This window comes from Schistocerca nitens, chromosome 1 (genome assembly GCF_023898315.1).
Source record: "Schistocerca nitens isolate TAMUIC-IGC-003100 chromosome 1, iqSchNite1.1, whole genome shotgun sequence".
Classification (NCBI taxonomy): Eukaryota; Metazoa; Arthropoda; class Insecta; order Orthoptera; family Acrididae; genus Schistocerca; species Schistocerca nitens.
The window spans coordinates 1,180,198,604-1,180,218,963 of NC_064614.1; the positions used below are offsets into that span (position 1 = coordinate 1,180,198,604).

At 39.5% G+C, this 20,360-nt stretch overlaps 1 non-coding gene and 1 pseudogene across 1 annotated transcript; one reads left to right on the plus strand and one right to left on the minus strand.

Annotated features, from left to right (window-relative positions):
- Window positions 1-2,382: 2,382 nt before the first annotated feature.
- On the plus strand, window positions 2,383-2,456 carry Trnan-guu (transfer RNA asparagine (anticodon GUU)). Its single transcript has one exon. It is a non-coding gene; the product is annotated as a tRNA-Asn (tRNA).
- A 5,621-nt stretch (window positions 2,457-8,077) lies between these two features.
- Window positions 8,078-8,195, minus strand: LOC126212732 (5S ribosomal RNA; annotated as a pseudogene).
- Window positions 8,196-20,360: the final 12,165 nt, after the last annotated feature.

Below are 20,360 nucleotides of genomic sequence, written 5' to 3' on the forward strand. Positions count from 1 at the left end.
GAGAACAGCAATGGACTAAAAGTGATTGGCCACCCCGAGAAACTTAAAAACCTGGAGAGAAAAATGTTATCAATACTACCTTGTACCACCAGAAAAGGTTTTGTTGCCCCCTGTCCATATCAAATTGAGGTTGAGGAAACAATTTGTAAAATCGCACCAAAAGGATGGGGACTGTTTTAAATATTTATGCACAAAATTCTTGAAACTGTCAGAAGCAAAGTTGAAAGAGGGAGTTTTAATTGGGCCCAACATAAGGAAACTTTCAACAGGCACCCTCTTTGTGGAAAGTATGAATGAGAAGGAAAAAGAAGTTTGAGTATCGTTCAAGGATGTAAAGCGAAAGTTTTTGGGAAATACTGAGGATCCTGACTACAAAACCATTGTTCAACGGATGCTAGCAGCATACGAAGCTCAAGGCTGCAAGATCAGCTTGAAGGTCCATTTTTTACACTCCCACATAGAAAGATTTCCTGAAAACCTGGGAGCTTACAGTGAAGAACAGGGGGAGCGGTTTCACCAAGATATCCATGATATCGAGAGACGGTACCAAGGAAGATGGGATGTCACCATGCTTGCTGACTACTGTTGGATGCTTAAGCGGGAAACTAAAGATGGAAATCGGAAAAGGACTCGGCGAAGTATCAAGGTAAAGAAGAAAAGGTTTCATAAAAAACATAAATAAGTATAATATTGTTACTTTATGTCTCAAAATAATGTCTGATTGGTTGTAAAAAAAATATGTTTGATAATTTTGAATAAACGAGTGCTTCTATCAATTTTTTGCATTTGAATTTGCGAAAAAACCTTACGTGATAGGAAAAAATGGCAATCACTTCTGAAATCAGCGCATTCTAAAACATAATTCATTAAAACTATATCATGCAGCTGACAATTTTTTTTTTCAAACCTGTGTAATGTACACTTACATTCGTTACTCGTTATTCCCATAAACTTCGCCCAAGTCAGCTGGCAAACGAAGAGCATCGCCCAGGCTCATACTGCAAATTCGCAGCCTCTGTGCGAGTGAGAGCAGGTGCGAAAGGTCCGCGTGGCTAAGAACAAGCTCTCACGCTGCTGAATAAGTATGGTTAATGTGGTGTCACAGCCAGACACCACACGTGCTAGGTGGTAGCTTAAATCGGCCGCGGTCCTGTAGTACATGTCGGACCCGCGTGTCGCCACTGTGTGATCGCAAACCTAGCGCCACCACAAGGCAGGTCTCGAGAGACTGACTCGAACTCATCCCAGTTGTACGGACGACAGAGCTAGCGACTAGACGTACGAAGCCTTTCTCTCTCATTAGCCGAGAGACAGAATAGCCTTCAGCTAAGTTAATGGCCACGAACTAGCAAGGCGCCATTAGCCTTACAGTGATTGTAATTAGAGTCTCACTTGTGTTCACCATAGAGATGTACAAGAAGAAATTAAAGATAAGTATATGAGAAGCTCCGTTCTTTTCTTCATAGCATTAATTACGTATCCTGTTCCAGTACTTCACGCCCGTCTGCGTTAGTCTCGCGTGCCCTTTAAGCCACCTCTATCTACAAGGTGTTGGCCCAGCTGCCGACACATCAGTTAATCTTCAACAACTCTCACTCGCACACCACAGGCGGCTGCGTGCCACGCAGGTCTCTAGCATACAGTGCGATCATATTTAGTAGCAATAACCTGACACATGTGAAGCTGTACGTGGGGAAAGCGGGAGGGGGTAATGGGCTTTTATTAGTCGCTCGTGTAGAAAAATGTTCTGTTCCTAGTACCGCATTTTACAATTGCATAGCGACTTATTTCCATACTATTGCCATAATGGTCTTTGTTTAAAGGCTGCTGAAATGATTGTATTTTAAGCACATTGTCTAATTTTTATTTTTTTTTTAAATTTCTCTTTTGTATAAATAAGGTTGGATTTTTACTTCACGCTTATGGGAAACTCATTCGCAGGGTGCTGGTAGCTTTCTTCATTTTCTATTAATCAGTACTCTGTAAGCCGCACATTAAGCGCTGCTCTCAGTAAATGAAGTCATTCACGCGACTGTCTACCATGAATATTAACAACGCTTTTTTCCAACAGCTTTATTTGAAGTAACATATTGATGCTGCATCTCAAGGTTTAATTCTGTTCACTAATCTTAACAAGCAACTGTAATGCGTCTATTGTTTCCACCAAAAGGTCAATAAAAATTTAATTAGTGAAAAAGACACTTTGAATGTTAAAAAGTAATCAAATCTCGTTAACAATGTAGGGCGTGGAAATTAACAGTTGTGCTATTAGTATTTGATGATGGCCTAATAGGCAGAGAACTGACCCCACTACAAAATAATAAGGGTACGTTGCTCTGTGTAGTCTAGTAATTGGCTTTATCAGAGACTGAACAGTCATCAGCCTCCGTGGCGCAATCGGCTAGCGCGTTCGGCTGTTAACCGAAAGGTTGGTGGTTCGAGCCCACCCGGGGGCGTATATTTTTGTCAACCGCTTTCGATAACTATGTAAGCGTATTGTCTAAAACTTTGTAGTAAAACATGTTTACGAACTTTCCGTACTGGTTTCTTCGGGTGTCGTCAGGAAATGTCATCCGTTCCCGATTGCCAGCAGAGGGTCAATAGCGTGTATACTGAATTGAATAAATTATTTTATATCAGGATCAAGAAACGTTTTTCGCTGTCAGCAATAACAGGAGCATCTTAAATACATTTGTTAATATGGAGCTTGCTGGCAGCCTTCTACTTCGCACTTAACTGTGTTGCTGAGTTTTTCAACGATGGGAGTGCTGTTTCTACGGCTATAGTTTTACATCACTTAATGAAAACAAGTGTGTATCGTTTCGTTTTGAGAAAGTAATACCACAAAAAGCTGGCATACAAAATATACTGTTTAAAAGAAAGAAATTATAACTTAAGCCATTCAACCTTATGCTGTTTGTCTGTAGGGCTCAAGTACACACATTACAGGCACCGAAAGAAAATTAGCAGCTTTTAAATTGAAAATAGTAAAGGGACTGTTGTTTAGGATTATGTGCCCTTACCGTTGACAGGTCCAACAAGAGCCGGACGGGACTGATATTTTACCCTAACAGCCGGAGTACCTATTTTAAATAGAAACGGACTCAGTTGGATATTTTCAGTCATTTATTAATAATCAATTACAGTCACTTTTTTGCGAGACCAACCTCAAATGTGCTTAAGCTAAAAAAATAAATTAGTCAACAGCATATAATTTGACAGTAATGACAGCATGTACATGCTCAGTCTTCTTAATGTCTCCTAAGATCATCTTATGTCAAAATAAACTAAAAGTAGTTCATTAAACAAAATAAACAGTTACCTATTCTTCTGGGATGGAAAAACAAAGGATGTTAAATAATTTCTTTCATTTCAGTTAGACTTACCGGTATAAATAAATAACAATGATCTGTATTTAAGTATTGATATTTCTCATTTTAGCCTACTTGAGCAAGAATGTTGTTTTTCTTGGAAGTTATTTCGTGGGTCTCTTGACAGGATAATTTAAAATTACTCAGTTGGTCGTACGAAGAAAAACTTAGTGGAAAGATACCAAAACAAGACTGGTTGGTATAGCTATATCCTCTTGTGGTATAGCTCCTTATTCCTTCTTACAATTTTCCTCGCGCCTACTTCGTCAGCTTGGAACGGGCCTTCTACACTTATCGCCGAGAAACCTTGAAAGTTAACCCGTTTGTGGGCTGTATAAAAATTAATGACTGAGAACCTGGCAGGGTGGTACAAAATGAAAGTTGTCTTGGGATGGGACGCCACAATGAACGTTAACACTTGTGGTGACTGTATAAAAGTGATGATTTGAATGAGAATGTAAGCAAAATTTAGTTTACTCACAACATTTATTTTCCCAAAAATACAAACAAAGACAGACATAATTAACGTTAAACAAATTCTGGTAGAATATCGTAAACAACTAACAGGTGGTTTAAGACTACAATGGACAAGCATCCTGGGTGGCAAAAGTGTGTCAAGTACTCTGGCCATAAAAATAATGTGTATAACGCAATCTGAATTGTTCTGACGCTGAGCAGACTTTGATCCATGATCTACAGAAGTCTCAATAGGTGCAGCACAGAGCAAGTGGCGATTGGGATTTGTTCACCGAGACAAGGCTGGAGCAGCAGTACTAAAAACCTGTTTGCTTCGTGCAGCGATGTAACTTGCAGCTGAAAAGTGTGCGACAGAGGCTAGGCGTAAGGCGGCACGTGTGAATCGATCGCGGCCATGAAAGAAATGCAAAACCTCACGATCTACCGCTCAGGCAGACAGATCGCAGAGCCCAGAAATAACGGTAGGTTTCAGTGTGTGACACACCCGTTCGCTGGTCGTACCGAGGACCAATTTGGCTCACTCATACGACAGAGCGCACAAGGATGCCAAACATCAAGACTGGTTAACCAAAAACGAATAAGTGTGCCCTCGGCAAACGAGTAGTCAGAGACTTTTGAAGTCACACTGTCGGTACAGGAAGAACTTCACCCCAGGCTCCCCAGTCTAACTACTTGCAAGTGAAGTCAGTCTTAGGACAGATCCCATGTACCAACCACACATGCCAGAGCTTCCACCAGAAATTGCTTCCAGATCGAAATCCCGAACAAGAATGCCTCGCACCTCTCCAGATTAAAAAAAAAAAACGTTTTTCCGCAAAGTGTACGAACGACACCGCCTTCATCATGGAATTAACCAGACAAGAGGAAATACAAAACCCTCGCAGGAACCAAAATGCTGCCATTTGGACCGCTGCTTCTATTATCAATCATCGTCATGCAACACTTGAAGAATACTGTGCGTCTATGGAATAGGAACATTCAAAGTTAAGAGGACAAAGATTACGTTGACACATATGGTAGCATGTTGAAAATTATTGTGCAGGTGTGAATCAAAAATGGTTCAAATGGCTATGAGCACTATGGGACTTAAGAGCTGAGGTCATCAGTCCCCTAGAACTTAGAACTACTTAAACCTAACTAACCTAAGGACATCACACACATCCATGCCCGAGGCAGGATTCGAACCTGCGACCGTAGCGGTCGCGTGGTTCCAGACAAGCACCTAGAACCGCTCGACCACCATGGCCGGCAGAGGTGGATCAATTTAAGTCACTACAAAACAACATATCACAATAACGTGGGAAAACCAGCAAAACTTGCAGAACTATCTTATGTTAATATCATTATTATTTCTTATTTCTTTCTTTATTTGGCAAGGAGTCAATTTTAGTTTCTACAAGAAGACATTTTAAATCTTCAGAAGATTATCTTCTCTAACTGAAGACATATCACTTGCCATAATAAGGTGGCAGTATTCTTTTTAGTTACAGAAAAGGTTAAGAAAAATACAAGAAGACAGAAAAGAAAATTTCTGTTTCACAACTATCCAGAAGAATCCTATTTTGTGACCAATAACAGGGTATTGCTTGAAATTTAGTAGCCCCTGCCTCTACCATTACAAGTATCAACATCCTATATTTACATGCAAGACTAAAATAATTTTCAACAAGAATATTTTCGAGATTTGAAAACTAACCAGCCCATTGTGAATTAGTGCATTGGTGTGAAGAGTACAAAAGCTTCTAAAAAACTATTTTTATAAGATCCATCTGTATACAAGTGATTAATTTATCCTGTGGTTCAATGATGGAGTTGGAACATTTTACGACAAGGAAATGAATTTTTTTACTTGAAGTACTGTTAGAACGTAAAACTGTTGGATACAGTGCAAAAATAATTTTGGTGAATCCTGCACTTAATTCTTATTAACTGTTAACTGTATTTGCATAGTGCATACTTATGTGTTCCTATATAAAGAAAATTGTCATCTAATGTAAACTTAAGGTGTACTTTGCACATTTAACTATCAGATACACTACAAAAACTGTTCCTTTATGAATCTAGCACCTATTTCTTTTAAAATGTTAGATATGTTTGCATTCAGTGCTTATTTATGCATGTATCTATTAAAATCTTCATAATGTTGTTGTTATCTTCAGTCCAGAGAATGGTTTGATGCAGCTCTCCATGCTACTCTATCCTGTGCAAGCTTCTTCATCTCTAAATAACTACTGCAACCTACATCCTTCTGTATCTGCTTAGTGTATTCATCTCTTAGTCTCCCTCTACGATTTTTACACTCCACGCTTCCCTCCAATACTAAATTGGTGATCCCTTGATGCCTCAGTATGTGTTCTACCAACCAATCCCTTCTTCTAGTCAAATTGTGCCACAATTCCTCTTCTCCCCAATTCTGTTCAATACCTCCTCACTAGTTACTCGATCTATCCATCTAATCCCCAGCATTTTTCTGTAGTACCAAATTTTGAAAGCTTCTGTTCTCTTCTTGTCTGCACTGTTTATCGTGCATTTTTCAGTTCCATACAAGGCTACGCTCCATACAAATACTTTCAGAAACGACTTCCTAACGCTTAAATCTATACTCGATGTTAACAAGTTTCTCTTCTTCAGAAATGCTTTTCTTGCCATAACCAATCTACATTTAATATCCTCTCTACTTCGACCATCATCAGTTATTTTGCAACCCAAATAGCAAAACTCATTTACTACTTTAAGTGTCTCATTTCCTAATCTACTTCCCTCAGCATCATCTGATTTAATTCGACAACATTCCATTATCCTTGTTTTGCTTTTGTTGATGTTCACCTTATATCTGAAGTTCAAAACACTGCCCATTCCGTTCAGCAGCTCTTCCAGGTCCTTTGCAGTCTGACAGTATTACAATGTCTTCGGCAAACCTCAAACGTAATCTTTAGATTCCCTAGAAGTTTTCTATTTGATGGCCCCATATCATGCACAAATGCTGCCACTTCAAATTCGACATTTTCTGTTACTTGAATCGTTTCAGTCAACAAGTCTATAGAAACTGCTGTGTCAAATTTGTAATAAATGGACTGCATCCAATTTCTTACCAAACTTCTGTTGACGATAACATCAGCATTGTTGCGTTGCCCGCTGATAATCTCCTTTGCGTAGTTAAAACATAAATCACTGTTTACTTTTATTTCATCGAAGCTAAGAACTTCGTCTGTTTCAAATTTTGTTCATAACTTTGACTGAGTTTTCAAAACACTAAGTAAAACCTAATGGATCGGTAAATTGCCTGAGTCTTCTTTTAGTAGTGACTTCACTAGGAAGAGGATATTTCAATACGTCCCTGACAAAAGATAACGCTTTAAAAAGTAGGCGACGCAAGGTCGCAGCCTTTTCAGTATCTTCGGATGATCAGTTACTACATCGTCCTTTTATAACCACTTGTTGAGAGTCAGTAAAAGAGCCACGTATCACTTTTTGAAGATGTTTTAATTTCAGTAACACAGTGATATATATATATATATATATATATATATATATATATAGAGAGAGAGAGAGAGAGAGAGAGAGAGAGAGACGATCCTGTAAATCTGTATTCTTTTGCCGAACGTCTTTTATCCCTGTTACCATACTTTGTAATTGTTGGCGTACGCATGGATTTTCGCATTCACAGCAGTGTTAAGTTTCGCGTTTACCGTTTTGTGTAGTAGTAATTTCTTCGTCATTTGGTAATTTATTTACGTGTGAAATATCTTCTCCTTTTTTATGGCAGGTTCGCTTCTGTGCCCCAATATTTCTCTCATTATTAGGCTCAGCACTGCACCCCGAAAAGCACCGGAGGATGGTAGATTTAGGGCTGGAACAGGATCAGTCTTCAAATGGCGATTCGAAGGACTATTCAACAGTTCTGGTTTCAACTCCCGTTCATAATTTGAACCAATAAAATTGAACTGAGCTGACACGAGCATCTTCAACTGAAAACGAATCTGCATATTTACAAGCATTTAGCCATTTTCTAAAAACTAAACTCCTCCCGAACAGGCCATGAAGGCCCAACGGTACCGACCGGCCGCCGTGTCATCCTCAGACCACAGGCGTCACTGGATGCGGATATGAAGGTCATGTGGTGAGCACACTGCTCTCCCGGCCGTATGTCAGTTTCCGAGACCGCAGCCGCTACTTCTCAATCAAGTAGCTCCTCAGTTTGCCTCACAAGGGCTGAGCGCAACCCTGCTTGCCAACAGCACCCGTCAGACCGGATGGTCGCCCACCCAAGTGCTATCCCAGCCCAACAGCGCTTAACATCGGTGATCTGACGGGAACTGGTGTTACCACTGCGGCAAGGCCGTTGGCATTTATCCATTTTCGTTTCGTCTTATTGTTTTTAGAAATTATATGAAAGTTTATTCCTAACCCACTTGTCTACTGTGATTCGTAGAACTGGCTGTCGCGTAGCAACCTTTGTTTTAAAATTTGATTCTAAAAGATTTCTCAATACACTGATAACTACAGTGTGACTCTGTACTCAGTAACTGATCACTAATAAAAATTCACACTGCTCTAAATAACCTTGTTTCCGCTGGGAAACGCAATTATTACACAATACATTATGGCAATTGCGGGCTCCTGGGCGCTAGTTGAGTTCACTCTGACGTCAGCGGCACAGCTTGCTACTGCGCACACACCTCGTGATCCCTGCCGTGTATTCTAATATCTCTGTTTTTAACAATCCTAAGTTTGCGGAAACTGTTAGTGGATGGAAGAAGATGTCAGGCGACGATTTTACAGTAGCCAGTGATCATAGTGCTGCTAAGAAGAGGATCATTCAGAAGAAGAACTTTAAGATAACTGTGATGTGCACCTTTCTGTTTCTCTAATACAATACGTAAAATGTTAGTTAAAATAAAATATGATTTGAGTGCTCATAAAATAAAAAACATAGATCTAGCAAAGAATGTCAGTTTTGTAGACTTTTTGCACCTATCAAGTGCAAAACACTGGAACTTAATTTTATGTGAAAATTTACTTGCTACAAAGATATTATAATTTTTCAGAATGTAAAATTGAGTTCTGTAACAGTTCATTTCTGTGTACTATTTAAAAAAAACACCACACAAAAGTAAGTGTGTGATAAAAAGTAATATACTGCATGCTTTATTTATGCAATAAAAGCAACACGAAATATTTAAACAATACTTAAATAATAGTAATAAAAATCTAACGTTAATTAAAAATTTCAAATGGTCTGAGCTTTAAATGTCTATTTTAACTTAGGGGTACCAGAGACCCCACCTTGTGGTTTACGTTGCAGAAAAGTCACCTCATGAGTTAAGGGTTAAGTTTCATTTGCTTGCCATGGTGTACTTACTGGCTTCTTCTGGCTGGCTTCTGGCTCTGAGCACTATGGGACTCAACTGCTGAGGTCATAAGTCCCCTAGAACTTAGAACTACTTAAACCTAACTAACCTAAGGACAACACACACATCCATGCCCGAGGCAGGATTCGAACCTGCGACCGTAGCGGTCGCGCAGTTCCAGACTGTAGCGCCAGAACCGCTCGGCCACCAGCGGCCGGCGGTGTACTTACTGTTTCGGACGTTATCACATATCCCTCATGGATAAACATTTTATTCTATATCTTTCGAAATTGGCGATACGCCGAAACACGTAAAGTGACATAAAGCCAATAAAATACTCTGGTGAAGCCAAATAGTATAAAGATGTAAGGGCTATACGCAACAATATTGCTCACGCTGGTTTCGACAGCATAGTTATACCCGCTCAGTCGGTGCCTTTGTGCAGTCGCTCTGGTGTAGCTGATAATAAGAACGATACCGCCCATAAAAAGTACGACCTACCGGAACTGAAACGTCTTCTCAGTTTGGAATAATTTAAAGTGTCGTTCAAAAACTGATTAATGTATGTATTCTTTAAGACCTGCGAACGACTCAGGGAAATTAAAAGGATATACGTTTTAATGTATAATAGCAAGAGATGGATTTTTCACGAACGAACGGGTCCAAAGTCAACGCAAGGACCGAGGAACGACTTCCAAGATTTGTCGTTCACCGTTAGCTTTGGTCGTGGCAGGTGGCGTTCCTGTCTTGGATTCCCTCTTTCTCAAGTAGTCACTGGCTTCACATTCCATTTCCACTTTTTATAATGATTGTATAATTTATGTAATAAATAACTTGCATGTAATATACATACTTTTCAGGCAGAAAGCAAAGCCATCTACTAATCACTTCCTCGTTTAGATCGGCTATGGAACAAACTTATTGCAAGGTAAGTTTGTTTTTCTCTTTTTTCCGTAGGTTTTTTGGGTTTCTTCTGTTTGATTTAAGCAGTAGTTTTTAACATAACTCTTAATTTTTTTCTATTGTTGTGTAAGAAAGTTTACATAAAATTTTCGATTTCCGCATTTCTTTTCATGGCGTTTAGGAAAATATTCTCCATACTTGGTTGTTTTCTTGTGCTACCGCCTTGTTTGGTTTATCTTCATATAAAAAAATGAGTTGTCCGCGATTTCGGCGCCGTAGGAGAAGGCGAAAGCTTGCGTCTCCATTTGGGAACTCGTAGAATGGCATTAATTCACATTTAGTTTTTATCTCAAGATATGTTGTTAAGAAGCAGCTTTTCAGCGAAAACTTTAATAGTGCAACCAAAAAAACCTAATAACCATAGGTGCAATTTTAACGATAAAACCACATTTTCTTTTAAACATGCTTATTTTTAACAGTCTATTTTTTGTCCTGGAACCTTGGGGGATACTCAGACACTGCCTGAAGTACATATAGCTTCTGTTCCTCAAACATAGAGTTATCAATCAGATAATTTACAACGTTTAGTTTATTAACTAGGTCTAGAGCGTTTCTTGATTTACAGGCTACTATGAAGAATCTGCCTTAAAGAACTTGTCACTCGCATTAAACTGCTTAGATATACTCTTATTTTATTAGAAACGAGCACGTCGGTCCCATCAGTCGTAATTTTTTAGATTTGATAGATCCCTGCTTGAATCCTCACGTAGCTCCGTCTGTTCTGCTTCACGTTTACTTGTAGTTCCTGTTTTAATTTTTGATGTGGAAGATTAAAGTGACAGAACAGTAGTCAAGAATCATAAATGACATTTCAGTTTTGTAGAGCCACACGCGAATATAACTATCGACAGCTGATACAGACTTACGAAGTTTTGAAAGAGTTCTCAAAACCAAGTATATTACAAATATAGCACCATTCTTATCCGTCATCTATCACAGATCATTGCAACAGCGGAAAGTTCCACGAGACTGGAAGAAAGCCCAGGTCATAGCAATCTATAAAAAGGGTAGAAAATTGGATGCACATAATTACTGCACAATTTCACTGACATCGATTTGTTGTAGAATCATGGAACATATTTTGTGTTCAGACATAATGACCTTTCTAGACTGTGAGAAGCTCATCTGCAGAAAGCAGCACGGTTTTAGGAAACAGCTGTCATGCGAGACACAGCTGGCCCTCTTTGTGCATGATATACAACAGACTCTAGATATCGGCTCCCAGGTTGATGCCATATTTCTCGACTTCGAAAGGCGTTCGACTCCGTTCCGCACCGTCGCTTGCTCCAAAAAGTGTGCGCTTACGGTCTATCCGATGACATATGCGGTTGGATAGAAAGTTTTCTAACAGACAGCGAGCAGTATGTCGTCCTGAACGGGGTAACTTCAAAAGAAACAAGAGTAACTTCAGGTGTGCCCCAGGGCAGCGTAATAGGTCCTCTGTTTTTTACGATTTACATAAACGATCTGATTGATGGTATCGACAGCGGCCTTAGACTGTTTACCGTTGATGCTGTAGTCTACAGGAAAGTAGTATCACACGAAAGTTGTGAACAAATCAATGAGAATTTGCAGAAAATAAATGCGCGGTGCAATGACTGGCAGTTATCTCTCAATATTAGTAAGTGTAACCTACTGCGTATAACAAGGCGAAAATCCCCATTAATGTATGAGTACAAAATAAATGATCAGTCTTGGAAGCGGTAACATCAGTCAAGTATCTGGGTGTGACTACTCGAAATGATCTCAAATGGAATGGTCAGATTACACAAGTAACGGGTAAGGCCAACTCTAGATTGCGGTTTATTGGTAGAATCCTGAAGCGATGCAGTCCTTCAACAAAGGAAATAGCTTACAATACGTTAGTTCTTCCAGTCTTAGAGTATTGTTCGTCTGTATGGGACCCTTACCAGTTGGGTCTGATTCAAGAGATTGAGAAGGTCCAAAGAAGAGCGGCAAGATTCGTGACTGGTACAGTTAGCCATCGCGAGAGCGTTACAAATCTCATAGAAAGTTTGAAGGGGGACACACTTGCAGATAGACGAAGCGCTAAACAGAAGGAGCTGCACACTAAATTCCGAAATCCAATCTTCACCGAGGATGTAGAGCATATATTATTACCACCAACTTTCAAATCGCGTGATGATCACCATTCAAGGATAAGGGAAATAAGAGCTCGTACTGAGGCACTCAGACAGCCATTTTTCCCTCGCGCGATCCGCGAGTGGAACAGACGGGGGGAAATATGACTTTGGCGCGAATTGTGCCCTCCGCCACACACCGCTTGGTGGCTAGCGGAGTATATATGTAGATGTTGATGTAGAAAACCAAGAACAGAGCTTCGGCGTCTAAAGCAGCAGAGGATCATTTTTGGACACATCTAGCAGAAAGGAAAATACAAACAGAACAAATTGCAATATATTCTACTGCTCGCAACACAGTTTCATCAAGGAACACAAAATATTTCAATCCGCTTAACATAATGGATCCCTTTGGAGTACGGAAAGATACTCCATGCAATGGTTCTTTGAGATTATTCAGAGTTAATTCAAAAACTACCAGTGTAATCTTCTGATAAATCTGATGCCTGCAAGGTTAATGCAAGAGATCTTTCTCCAAAATGTTTTCAATCAGAATACACAGATACCACTAAAAGGAGTAGTATTTTATGCCATTGTGACAGCGTGAATTTCGTGGACAACTTTTTCGTGCCCTTTTCCGTAGTAAGTTGAACGGCGAAATAGGCGTAAAAGTACCAGCATTGAACCAGTAGCGGCTTTTTCTTTTATTTTATTTTCAAATACGTTTGCGTATATAATTTATCTTCACGTACATTAATACGTAATTTACTGATTTGTTGATTTTCGTATTCGTTTCACTCTAGTCTGTTAGTGGCTGCCTGTGCTCACGAGGAAGTTCTCTTTCACAACTAACTGATGATTGATTCCATGCATGTACCTTGGGGAACTTTTCAGCTGCTGACTGATCAAAAACTGCTTATATTTCTGGATTGTATAGATTTTCAATGCAATGACGTGTGCTATGCCCTCAAAGTTTTTTTAAAAAATGTCTTCTTTCTCTCCACCTGTTAAGTTTCGACGACCTCCCAGCATATTTATGTAGTTGCCGCCTTTACTGATACAAATCTTCTAATTTTAGATACAGTTTCTTAGCTCCTGAGTCGGAAATCGATAATTTTCCAAATAAATTTTCACTTCCCACTCCATATTACATTTTGGTGTGTAGTTAATTTACCAAGGGATTGTGCTTTCTACGACTACGAGCTTCCCTCGACAGTGAATGACAACTCCTGTCCATGATGTGTCGTAAACAGGTTCCGTAATCCGTACTTCCGTTCATCTTGCCCGGGCCTATCTCTGACTGCCTTGCGGTCACTGGACTGTTGCATCACCCAACTGATGTGATGCCTCTAGGTACTCATTCAGCTGAGGAAATCGAAGTAAACAACCTGACTACATTAGGTGATCAATGAATTTATAATGTCGAAGTAACACTTGTGTGTACGTGATTTTTTATTTATTTATTTTTTTTTTCTTGAAATTCATCTGAAATCCATATAGCACACAGTAAGATAAATAAGGAACGGTGAAGTAATAGAAATGAACTGTTCCCAAAAAGGAACGATCACCAGTGAACTAGTTACCAAAGATGAACGAATTTGCCCATATATACAACTACTCAACAATTCAGAATTGTGTCATAATTGCTTTCACGAAGTTCTGCAGAACCATTCACATTTTGTACAGAGAACCCTAACACTACTGCATATCTATCAAGAACTTCACAGCTATCCAGCTAATCAGAATTGTGATCAAAATTTCCTTTCGTAAAACTCTACAGAACTCCTGAAAGTTTCCGCAGAGAACTGTAATACTATAGCATATCTAACACGAACTCTTAAAAAATATATATTTTGTTCGCATGGGGATCCACAGCCTTCTAGAGTTTTATAAAGGAAAACGTTATCCGTAGGAGGCTGTATAGCTTACATCCTACTACAGACAATGTTTTGTTTCACAAAATGTATAGCAAATAGGAGGCTGTATAGCTTACATCCTACTACAGACAATGTTTTGTTTCACAAAATGTATAGCAAGTTCATAAATTATCTTTACCACTTAATACTTTAATATCTTTAAAACTGTACTAGACATTAAAAAAAAGATTTTCAACTCATAAAGTTTTGTTTTCTCATTTGTACACATGAATGTGTGCAACCATAGTGGCACGGATAATTTCTAGCCAGAATTCCATTTGTCTCCCGTGCGATTCAAGATGTCCACGTTGACATATTCAGATGCACTGCTAATGCGTGCCTTGAAGTCCTGTAGGTTTGAAACGTTGGATCGGTGTAAAAAATGCCTTGCAACACCCTACAGGAAGAATTCTAGTGGTGCGAGATCAGAGGATCGTGGCGGCCAGCCATCTCGTCCAATCCACCTACCCGGGAACTTCTCATCTAGATTGACGGACGTTTAGGGACCAGTTGGGTTGTGCTCCATCCTGCTGGAATGTCACATCTGATTCCACGTGTTCCAGTTGTGGCACATCAAACTCCTGTAACACGTCCACCGTTGACGGTAGACTCGACGAACAGGACTGGACCAGTGATACAACTGTGCATCAGTCCGCACCAAGCATTCACATTTGGACTGTCTCTTTCCATTTCACGTGTAACATGTGGACACCGTGAACCCCATATATGAACGTTATGACAATTCGGTAGACTGGATACATGGATGGGCGACACGCACCCTTTTTATGGAGAACACTACCTGTTTCCTTAAACGACGTACGACAGGCCAGAATAGTTGGTCGGGACGGTGGTTGCCTTCCATACCGTGTTGCACTTGGGTTGTAACCTCCCAAAAGAAAAATTATTATAATATTCGTATTTTGTGTAACCTCCCAACAGAAAAATCTCGTTTAAGTTCCCAATAGAATAATTTCTTTCCAATTAAAAAATTTCAAGTTTTAATGTGACCTTCTATTAAAGACTGATTGCATATCGAGATTATTAAGTTTTGACGTCAGCAGCGCTGCGTCATGGCCCTGTGAAATCATCCTGAATAAACTGAAAAATTCTTACCTCACAATGATGTCGCCGAATTACGCTATCTATATATCTGCTCCTATAAGAATTTTTTACCTCAGCCCAGTGCAGTACTGGCCACTAGATTTTCATTTGTAGGAAAACTGATTTTCTTTTGCTTAATCAACATGAGTATGCACAGGAAAAATTCGTAAAATCTTTAAACTCAGATAAATGACTGGCAAACGTTTTCTTCAGAACAAAAGTTATTATTGAAACATTTCTGCAAGGAATTACATGGGACTTTAACATTACAATTGTGGTTAACTCAGTTGTGGCAATTAACATATGCGCGTGGCAACAAAGAACAATAACATATATATTTTTTTACCTTATACCACATCGCTCAGGCACCTCCATCGTTCTGCACGACCGGCCCAGCACAAGTCAACCGCTGCACTGCCGTGTCCGAACTCCCAAGTGCTCTGAGCGAGCCACAAAACACGACTACTTTCTGCCAACTACTAAACTCGACTTATTGCCAACACTGCTCTGACCTGCGATTCTGTTGTAGCACAGATATTTCATATCGCAGGCAGCGCGTGAGCAATCCATCGAAATTACACCTGCTCAAGTGCACTTAACTGCTTGTCTGTTTCTCTCTATCTGAGTGAATCTTCCTAAAACTGTCTACCTAAACGTTTTAAAAGTGTTTACATAGCGAACCGTTTCCTAACTTACTAGCGTACTGTGCAAAACTCTGACTATACTGAATTATACAAAGATTTAATATGATTTGCTGAACACTGTCTACAAATTGAAGCTAACTGTTTCTATAGAAACGCAGTACTACCCTGAATGTAGCCTAACTTCTGAAATAAACCACAACTGAACTTACAAAGGATTTGCTGGCCCTAAACTATAACCTTGTGTCGAGACAAACATATTTACAATTTCTCGAAAGCGGTGCACAGCATACAGCAGCATAGCAACATTAAAAAAATTTGACTGAAAATTCCGTGCTACAAAGTGCAATGTGCGTACGTACATAATAAATTGAATGAAGGGCGGGAATTTTTTACTGGTAAGAAATGAGTTCTTACAGAACTCAATGAAACTCTATATTCAAAAGTAATGGTTTAAAATATCGACTGAATGTTCACAATAGTATTTCCATAACATGACTTTAAGAAATAACCTTAAGCAAGGGGAATCTGATCTTCCTATCAGAGCAGCCATATAACAGTCCTACTATCTGGGCCTCGTTACTACAATCTCAATACCACAAAACAATACTATGCGCTTGCATGCCTACCTCAATCTCTCAACATTCCAGAAAAACTCACAAATAATCTACCTAGCTTCTCTCTCCATGATTGCATAAAAAAATTCCTACTCCAATTTCATCAGTCTCGTACCACACTTATTAAGAACATTTCCTGACCATTCTTCAAAATACGTCTGCTACTCAACACTGATCAACTTAGAACGCATGCAACTTTGCTAGAGCTCTCAGGCAGAGGCAGTGTACCATGACAAAGATATTGTAGTAACAGCCTAAGATTACTCAGCTACATGGTTTTGCTCTGTATGAGCTTTGCGTATCCGACAGTCAAGTAAGAAACAGAGTTTACAGAATGAACAAAATAGCATGCACACCTCACAGGGAATCGTCGTCTGTATGAATCACACATTGAGTTTTCTCCTGTTGCATCCATATTTCACTTGGCTTTCAAGTTCAATTATGTGACAAAATTACGTCAACTGAAAGGTTTAAAATACCTCTGATTATACTTTATAACTTGTTGAAAACCATTTGTTAAAACCTAGTATAAAGTCTTAAGTTGTAAAGATAATTTATTGACACCCTGTGTATTTATCGAAAGTGGGGAGCGAACTTCACGAGACTGACTGCCTCCAGGTGGCCGGCTCAGGGTGCGGACTTGGTGCGGTGGTGGGGAAATACGGTGACCGGGCTCGAACCTGGGACTTACGTCGCGACGCTGCCGGTGCCAGACGCGGGTCTCTGCCAGCGTGGCGCCAGTGCGTCCTTTCCTTCTTCAGTTCCCACGAGATGAGCAGATTTCCATGCTGGGTGCCACTATGGTTCAGCCATATTAAATGCCGGATCCCAGGCTTGCATAACCTAAAGTCACTGTCTTAAAGGGAGCCCCTCAGGTTTCAATTTTGGGTCCACACTTATTCCTTAAATATGTGAATGACCCCTCACTTAGCATTCAACAAGCAAAACTGGCACTTTTTGCAGACTATAGTAATGTTATAATAATTTTCATTAGAGAGAAACCAACATAAGAATTAATAAATAATATTTTCCCTAAATATTGAAAAAAAACACACACTACGTTCAGTTCTGTACAATAAACGGAGGCGTACCAACAAATGATGTAGGATGTGAGCAGGAGTCAGTAAGCAGAGCATAGTGCCCCAAATTTGTGTGTGTGCATGTTGATGAAAACCTGAACTGGAAGAAGCATATTACTGAGCTTCTCAGACATTAAGTCAGCTACTTTTGCTCTTCTTATAACTGCTAATCTTGAAAAAAAAAAAACGTACCAGCCTTCTGATATATTTTGCATATTTCCGCTCAATAATATCGCAGGGAATAATTTTCTGGAATAACTCATCACTTAGAAAGAAATTATTGACTCCACAAAAGCTAGCACAAGAATAATATGTGGTGTTCACACACGGAAGTCATGTCAGTACCTCTTCAAAGAGCGAGGTATTTTAACTTCGCCTTCTCAGTACGTATTTTCGCTATTGAAATTAGTCATAAATAACCCATCATAATGTGAGAAGAACAGTGATGTACAAACCTACAACACTAGAGGGGAAAAGGACCATCATTACCCGATGTTAAAGCTGTTAGCGGTTCATAGAGGAGTTCAATGTGCAGCAATAAAAATTTTTGATCATTTGCCCAATAAAATAAAATGTCTGGCAGATAGCGAAACAAGTTTAAAATATAATTTAAAATGATTTCCCTGGACAACGCATTCTATTCTATGGACGAATTTCTACTTAAAAATTGGTAGCCAGTAAAAAAAATTGTTAATTAATGTTAGCACTAATGGTGTATTTATATTCTGTAAAGTGATTCGTTCTACATTATTTCGATAAAAAAATCGTTTAAATGATCTGTGGAACGTGTAACTAACCAATTAACTTCATTTACTAGTTTGTAATGTAGTCGGATCTCTACAGCCTCTTTTAGAATATAACCCCACTTGGTGTTGGATTGTAGCAACCTGATGCCGTCGTAATTCACTGCATATCTGTGTTCCGCCGCAGCTGACATTGTCGGCGGGTGACGAAGCAAATGTGCTATTTCACCGAAGGCCTCCGATTTTTCTTGCCGATTTCTGCGGACTACGAACTGGAGCATGCTTGCATGTCTGAAAGAAAAGGCACTGCGGCGACTACAGCCGTTACGAAATACATGAAAAGTAGTCGCAGTTGCGAATACGAACACCCATCAGCTGTATAAGGGAATGGTGACAATGAAATTGTAAGGTGACAAGTTAATTTTTACCGCTTAACACAATTTTTCTGTCGAGAAACCAATTCCACTAATCAATTTGATTCCCCACAAGCCATACTTCGCTTAGAATCACGTTATTTGCATAGTACGAAGAATAATTAATCTATGCGTGGCTCACATGAACTCGATACTAACAAAATCCTTCTGACTTGCATGTTGATAGACAAGTAACATTTCTGTAGCAGTGGGCTGAAGTGAGTCATTAGAGTGTGTTCACTTCGGTTCTGCTTTCGATTGGAATTGACATGCGTAGTTTTCCTCATTTCCTCGTGTCTCTGTCAGCCACGTATTGCGCTTGTGTTCTTGGGGCTTAAATTCGAGAAAGGCATTCGGCAGGTAGACGATATTGTACAGTTACAGTAGAGTAGTCAGCATACCGTAAGTTATGTAATTTTACAACACTGTCAGTGTAATATTTTTGGGGAACATTTTGGTATGTTCAATATACTTGAAGTTACATTAGTATTTCTTTTTTCCCTTGAGATTACCCTAGTATAAGAATTCTACATCTATATCTACATCTGCATGGATACTCTGCAAATCACACTCAAGTGCCTCGCAGAGGGTTCATCGAACAACTTTTACAATAATTTTCTGTTATTCCACTCTCGAACAGGTCGCGCAAAAAACGGACAGTTATATCTTACCGTGGGAACTCTGATTTCCCCTATTTAATTGTGATGATCGTTCCTCCCTACATCGGGGTCAACAAATTATTTTCGCTTTCGGAGGAGAAAGTTGGTGATTGAAATTCCGTGAGAAGATTCCGCCACAATGAAAAGCGCCTTTGTTTCGATTCTGTCCACCGCAAATCCTGTGTCATGTCAGTGACACTCTCTCCCCTATTTCGCGATAGTACAAAACGTGCTGCTCTTCTTTGAATTTTCTCTAATGTACTCCGTCGATCCTATCTGGTAAGGACCCCGGCCGCGCTGCAGGACTCTGGAAGAGAACGGAAAAGAGTAGGGTAGGCAGTCTCTTTAGTAGATCTGTTACATTTTCTAAATGTTTTGCCAATAACACGCAGTCTTTGGTTTGCCTTCCCCACAGCATTTTCTATGAGTTCTTTTCAATTTAAATTGTCCGTAATTGTAATTCCTAGGTATTTAGTTGAACTTACGGCCTTTGATTTGACTAATTTATAGTGTAACCGAAGTTTGACGGATCCTCTTTTATCATTCACGTGGATGACCTTACACTTTTCATTATTTAAGGTCAATTTCCAATTTTCGCACCATTCAGTTGTCCTTTTTAATCGTTTTGCAATTTCTTTTGATCTTAAGATGAGTTTACTAGACGATAACGACAGCATTATCTGCAAACAACCTAAGGCGGCTGCTCGGATTGTCTCCTATATTGCTTTTATGGGTAAGGAGCAGCAGAGGACCTATACGCTATCTTGGGGAACGGCAGAAACCACTTCTGATTTACTCGATGACTTTCGGCCAGTTACTACGAACTGTGACCTCTCTGACAGAAAATCACGAATCCAGTCACGTAACTGAGAAGGTATTCCATAAGCATGCAATTTCACTATAAAGCTGCTGGAGTGATACATTGTTAAAAGCCGTTTGGAAATCTAG